The sequence below is a fragment of the Leptidea sinapis genome, chromosome 34 (genome assembly GCF_905404315.1).
Source record: "Leptidea sinapis chromosome 34, ilLepSina1.1, whole genome shotgun sequence".
NCBI lineage: Eukaryota > Metazoa > Arthropoda > Insecta > Lepidoptera > Pieridae > Leptidea > Leptidea sinapis.
The window spans coordinates 10,165,458-10,172,478 of record NC_066298.1 but is presented as its reverse complement, the minus strand read 5'-3'; positions in this window follow the sequence as shown (position 1 = coordinate 10,172,478).

Genomic DNA, 7,021 nt, shown 5'->3' with positions numbered 1-7,021 from the left:
TTCAGTGTGTTTTACTTCTTTCCTTCTTTAGGATAATCTAGAAGAAATATAATCTTGCAAAAGTTCCAGTATTAAATAAGTCTAAATGACTTTGGATTCATTTTAGGCCTTTAATCGGTATGGCCACGAATATTTGGATTAATGCTCTTGCTTGTACACTGTTGTTTTTTTATATGGAAAAAGAGGACAAATGAGCGTACAGGTCACCTGCTGTAAAGTGCCCACACATACTCTTTGCAACACCAGAGGAATCACAGGAGCGTTGCCGGCCTTTAAGGTGTACGCGCTTTTTTGAAGATGTCGTATCGTCCCGGAAACACCGCACAAGAAAGCTCATTCCATGACTTTGTAGTAGGTAGATAAAAACTCCTTGAAAAGCGCACAGTCGAGGACCGCCACACATCCAGTTGGTGGGGATGATATCCTTATTAGTGGCGTGTCGTGCGAAGGTGGAATTCGGCGGCAGGATTCAGGTGAAACAGCTCTTCGGAACACTCCCCGTGATAAATGGGGTAGAAGACACACAATGAAGCTACGTCTACACAACGCCAAGGGATCTAGCCATTCATAGAGCACGGGGTGCCCGACAATTCGAGATGCTCTGCGTTGCACGCGATCAAATGTAAAATCGTTAGGCTTCGTTCACACGGCATTGTCCTGCACGTTTTTTTGCAGTATACGTCTTTACGTATAAATAGTGACCATACAACGTACATAGATCCATTCACACGTCGATTGTACTGCAAAAAATCGTGTACCGCTTATACGTTTAAACGCATACTCAACGGACTTGTCAAGCAAATGTAATGAACTTTGACGTATTCGGTTCACAGTGGCATATAGTATAGCTTTGTCTCCTTCACACGACACGATGTCATACGTTTTTTATCGAATAGCAAATGATCCATCAGTGATGTCTACTCACTGTGACAACTGTGTGGAAACTGAGGGTATTCGTTTTTACACGAATGAAAATTTTCCATATGAACACCCGGTTAACTATACGTTGAAAAAACGATTACAAAAAAACGTGCATGACAATGCCGTGTGAACGAAGCCTTAGTTGACTTTGGTATTACCACAGAGTAGGGATGGATACTTAGGTATTAAGAATTACGTAACAAAAAAACGAACTCAACTAGACATTATATTGGCGGAATTAACACTAAAGAAAACTCAAATCATTTGTATAGATATTATATCTAAAAAAAAATAACTAACTCCCACTGATTTAAAATTCAAATCAACAGGATTTAGTTGGAGTTACAAACAATTAAAACTATGACAAAAAGTAGTAAGTACCTATATTATATTAAATTGTATTGGATAAAATATTTTTATTTATATAACATTAATGGATTATAAAAAAGGACAGAAAAAGCAGAGTGTAATAAAGATAATATAATTAATTTTATGTGTGCATTTTAATTTTTTTATCGCTGCCCGCGACATCGTCAGTGTAAACGCTATATTAAGCAGAATACTATGCATGCATCAAGTGTGATAATAATAATAATATGTAGCCTACTATAGCCTATGACATATTGTCTCGTTCTGTTATAATAATATAATCCAATATTGACACACTCTTACACAAATTATCTTGCCCCAAACTAGGTATAGCCTGTACTATAGGTACAAGACGACATATTTAATACAATATACTTACATAAACGTATATAAATACATATAGACATACATGACTCGGAAACAAACATCCATATTCATCATATTATAAAAGATTCTTGTTCTTCAACACACTTGCGAGATCAAAACATGTATTGCATAAATCGTTTAATTATGGGAAAAGGCGCGCAAGATTTATTTCATGCGCCAAAATATGTAAGGTGATTGATTACATGATGAAGTAGGTTGTACTTCAAAATTATAATTTTAGTAATAAAATTCATACATATTACAACAAATTACTGTGAATTATAAATAATATTTTGATAATAATAAATGTTTTCCATCATAGTTAGGGACACATAGAAATATATTTGTTTCAAAAATGTAAATGGATTTTAGCGGCATAAAACCTCTTTCTCTTTGTTGTTGCAAAAAAAAAAAAAAACTGTATTACCCGGTTAAATTGAAAATATTCTGTTTACTCTCATTTTATAATTTGCAGTTGGGTACTTAACTTTTTAGGGATAATAATTATTAAAGGCATAAAAGGCATTTAGGACGAAAAAAAGGGCGGGAAACTTAAGATCGGTCGCACGTAATTTTGTTAATTTTTCATTTTATTTTTAAATTTCATGTAAATATTTTGATATTTTGATCAGATAAGTTGTAGATTGTATATATTTTAGTAGTTAGTTTTTATTAAAGTGTTAATTTGTGTAAATTTCATCCTATTGGTAAGTCTTCTTTTCTTCACTTTTCTATTATATGATGGACCCCCCGGATGATCCTGGGGGGACAGCCCCTGATATAGGTCATGTAGTGACAATTTCTAATAATGACGAAGGTAGCACGATGGATACAGATGGTTCTGTGTCTCAGACATCTAGTGGCCGTAAAAGAGTGTCAGCTCGACCCAGAATATGCAGACACTGTAATAAAAGACGCCGAAAACACCGTGGTGATAAGAAGGATATTAAGGAAAGTGATTGCAAATGTGTAGACATTAGTGACAAACAAATTCTTTCCAAAGTCGATTCCTGCAATAATTCTTCTATAGTAGTAGAGACCATACAAAAAAATAACACAGACACTCCACAACAGCCACAGCCCCCTGTTGCAAGGCTGTTCTATAACTCATTAGATGCTGCTCCTTTTGTTGTACACATTCAGAAACAGTATTCATCTCCCGATGATAATGTTACTTTACATCCAGTTACGTTTGGTCGTTTTCTCAAAAGAAATTCTATTAAAAATATTGTGAATGGAAGTTTAAAAAGGATTGGCCGGAATAGGTTATCTATTTCTTTTTCTAAGTACCAAGATGCAAATGACTTTGTTGAAAACAAAAATTTAGAAAATGAAAAATATAAGGCTTTTATTCCATCATTTTCTGTGAGTAGAATAGGAATAGTCAGAGGAGTACCAGCTGAGTGGTCTGAAGAGGAAATAAAAGATAATGTTTCTGTTCCTATTGGCTGTGGCCCAATCATAAAAATTAGGAGAATAAAACGAAAGATGATGATTGATGGACAAAACCATCTTAAATGTACTGAGTCTGTGGTATTTACTTTTGATGGGCAGTTTTTGCCTAAACGAGTATATATGTGCTACACTTCTCTTACTGTAGACTTGTATATATATCCTACTATTCAATGCTACAATTGTTGTCGGTTTGGTCATGTGAAATCTCAATGCAGATCTAAACCAAGATGTTTTAGGTGTGGTCAAGGACATAGTGGTGACAACTGCTCTGTTCAAGATGATTTTATATCTTGTTGTTTATGTAAAGGTTCCCATATTGCAACTGATAAAAAATGTTTAGAATATGAAAGACAAAGAGCTATAAAGGAATCAATGGCTAAAAACTGTATTTCCTATTCAGAAGCTTCAAAGATACATCCATCTGTCTCTCGAATTTCATATGCAGATACATTACTCTCATCACCTAACATCACTCCTAATACTTTTCCAACCCAGCATCAACATTCAACACCTAAAGCTATAAGCAATACTTCATATAAAAAAACTGTTTTTGTTAAACCAAAGCCTCCACCTTCACCACTTAGCAAAGGATATGACAAATCTGCTCACCAAGAAAAGGATTTTAATATTCCCCAACCCTCTAATGGATGTGCATTAATTAACAAAGTAAATGAAAATCCTTTGGAATCCTCAGTAATTGATTTAATTATTTCTCTTATAAAATCTCTTAGTCAATCGAATGAATTTTCACCGTCCAACGCTGCCTTATTAGTTTCTGCAATTACTCAAATTTATAAACCAAATAATGGACAAAGTTCTTCAATGGAATTGTCAAAGCATCACTCCTAAAAAAAGTGATCTTATTTATTTATTAAATAAATATAAACCTTATATCTGTGCTCTTCAAGAGACATGGTTGAAACCAGGATCTTTATTTAAGATTCGTGGTTATTCATGTCTCAGAGAAGATCGTGTGGATGGGCATGGCGGAGTAGCCATGCTTGTGAAACACCCTCTTTCCTTTTCTCTCTTCTCTATTCCTTCTCACAGTAATGATTTTTCTATTATTGCTGCTTTAGTTGAAAATATCTGTTATGTATCTATTTATATACCTCATCCTTCTTCTGCAATCTTAAATGAAATTAAAGATATTATTTCCATTCTTCCGAAGCCTTTTATGATCCTTGGTGATTTTAACTGTCGCCATGAATCCTGGGGTTACTTATCTTCTAATAGTTATGGTAACACATTAATAGATATATTTGATTCAGTGAATTTGTGTATATTAAATGATGGTCGTCCTACACGACGTTCTCATCCTGACGAGGGCCCAAGTGCTCCAGATTTAACAGTCACTACACCTAATCTTGCTTCTTCTTTGTCCTGGGATCCATTACGATCTACTTTTGGTAGTGATCACTTCCCACTATTATTATCATTTCCAACCTGCAATAATAACAATAAAGTATTACATAAAACTTATTCTCCTCGTTTAAAATATAAGCTTAATGATGTTGATTGGGATTTATATAAAGATCTAATAAAAAACAAAATTATTACACTTCCAAAAATTAATCCAGGTACAGAATCGCAGTGTGCAGATTCTTTAGCAAGAATCTTTATTGAGGTTGCCAATGAGATATTTCCAAGTAAAAATAGCTCTTTGGGTTTTATTCCTTCTCCTCCTTGGTGGGATAACGAATGTACTGAGGCAGTAAAGAGAAGAAAATATGCTGAAATTACATACTGTCAATGTTCCACTGATGAGAATTTTGAAAATCTTACAAAGAGTATGTCAGAAACTTCAAAATTTCTAAAGAAAAAGAAATTTGATGGCTGGAAAAATTTCTGCTATTCAATATCACCTGATGTCAAACCATCTCTTGTATGGCAAAATATAAGAAGGTTTAGATCTGCATACAAAGATTCATCTCCAAAATCAATCCCTTTTCATTTAGTTAATAGCTTTTTAGATAAATTGGCTCCACCTTTCGTTCCTGAAGACTTAATAATTGGTTACCCTGTAATAAATATAAATAATGATAACTGTTTTGGTTTAAACAGTATATTTTCTCTCACTGAACTAAAAGGTGTATTGTCTCATGTTAAGGATTCTGCTCCAGGACTGGACGGTATTCCGTATTTCTTTATCTCTCATTTAGATGATGATGCTTTATTTTATTATTTATCTCTTATAAATTCCATAGTGACATCTGGTAACATCCCCTCCACGTGGAAACGTCAAGAAATAATTCCCGTACTGAAACCTAATAGGTGTTCTTCAGACCATTCTGCCTATCGCCCAATCGCACTTTCTTCTGTTTTGATGAAAATTACAGAACATCTTATAAAAAATCGTTTAGAATGGTTTGTTGAGCATAACGGTCTATTATGTGAATCCCAATTCGGTTTCAGACGTGGGAAAAGTACTATTGATAGCTTAAGTATATTCATTTCTGATATTCAATTATCATTTTCAAATAATAAATCAGTAATAGCTGCGTTCTTTGGTATAAATTGTGCCTATGATAATGTCGTAGTAAGTATTTTAAAGAGTAAGCTTTTACAATTTAATATACCTCTGCTATTAACAAATTTTATCATAAACATGCTTTCCGAAAGATACATAATCCTGAAACTAGATGATAGGAAGTCAATTACTCGACTTGTTTCAAAGGGCTTCCCCCAGGGATCATTACTTAGCCCAATATTGTATAATATTTATACACACGATTTAAAATCATCACTTAATTGTGTAAATGTTCTTCAGTATGCTGATGATCTATTAATTTACTGTCGTGATATTTCTATTGAAAAAGCTAGTTCTTCTATAACACAACCGCTGATAAATTTAAAAACTTGGTTGGACTTAAATGGCCTTGATCTATCACCTGAAAAAAGTACAATAGTTTTATTCACGAGATCAAGAACTCCTCCTCTTATTTCTATATTTTATGAGGGTTATCAGATTCCAGTTAAAGATAATGTTAAGTTTTTGGGAATTGTCTTAGATTCGAAACTAACTGGTATCCCACATTGTGATTACCTAAATGCTAAATGTGAGCGTACTCTTAATATTTTAAGATGTCTGTCAGGTGTTTGGTGGGGTGCGCACCCTTTTTGCATGAAATTGTTATATAATGCTCTTATAAGAAGTATATTAGATTATGGTACATTCTTGCTGGAGCCTGGTAGTGTTAAGGCATTTAAAAAACTAGATCTCATACAGACCAAAGCTTTACGAGTAATTTCTGGTGCTATGCGGTCAAGTCCTATCAATGCTCTTCAAGTAGAATGTGGTGATCCTCCACTACATCTACGTCGTCAATATTTAGCAGACAAATTTATATTCCGATCTTTTCAGTTTCTTAACCACTCTCTTTATAACAAACTTCAGAAACTTTCTCATTATATAGATTCATCTGCATATTGGTCAAATAAAAAACCACCTTGTCTAATCAATAGTTTTAAGAAATTTATCAACATAAAAGCTCCTATTCATCGATCCATTAATTATCCTCTTTTCAGTACTAGCTTTGAAGCATTAATGTTGCTTCCAGAAATTATTTTTGACTCAGAATTAATTAAGCACTATATTAGTACAAATTTTTCGTTTAATCTTCTTAAAAATACTGTTTGGGTTGATTACCATCATATTTACACAGACGCGTCTAAACATTCCTCCTCGGATCCCGTTGGTGTAGGTGTCTATCACGCTCAATTTAAAATATCACAGAAAATTAAACTACCTCCGGAAACATCGGTGTTTACTGGGGAATGTTATGGTATTTTTAAGGCTATTGAATATATTATTCTATTTAAACTTCCAAAAACAATAATTTTCTCTGATTCAAAAAGTGCCTTACAGTCTCTCAATAGGTTCCCATTTAAATCAAAAAACATTTCTTCT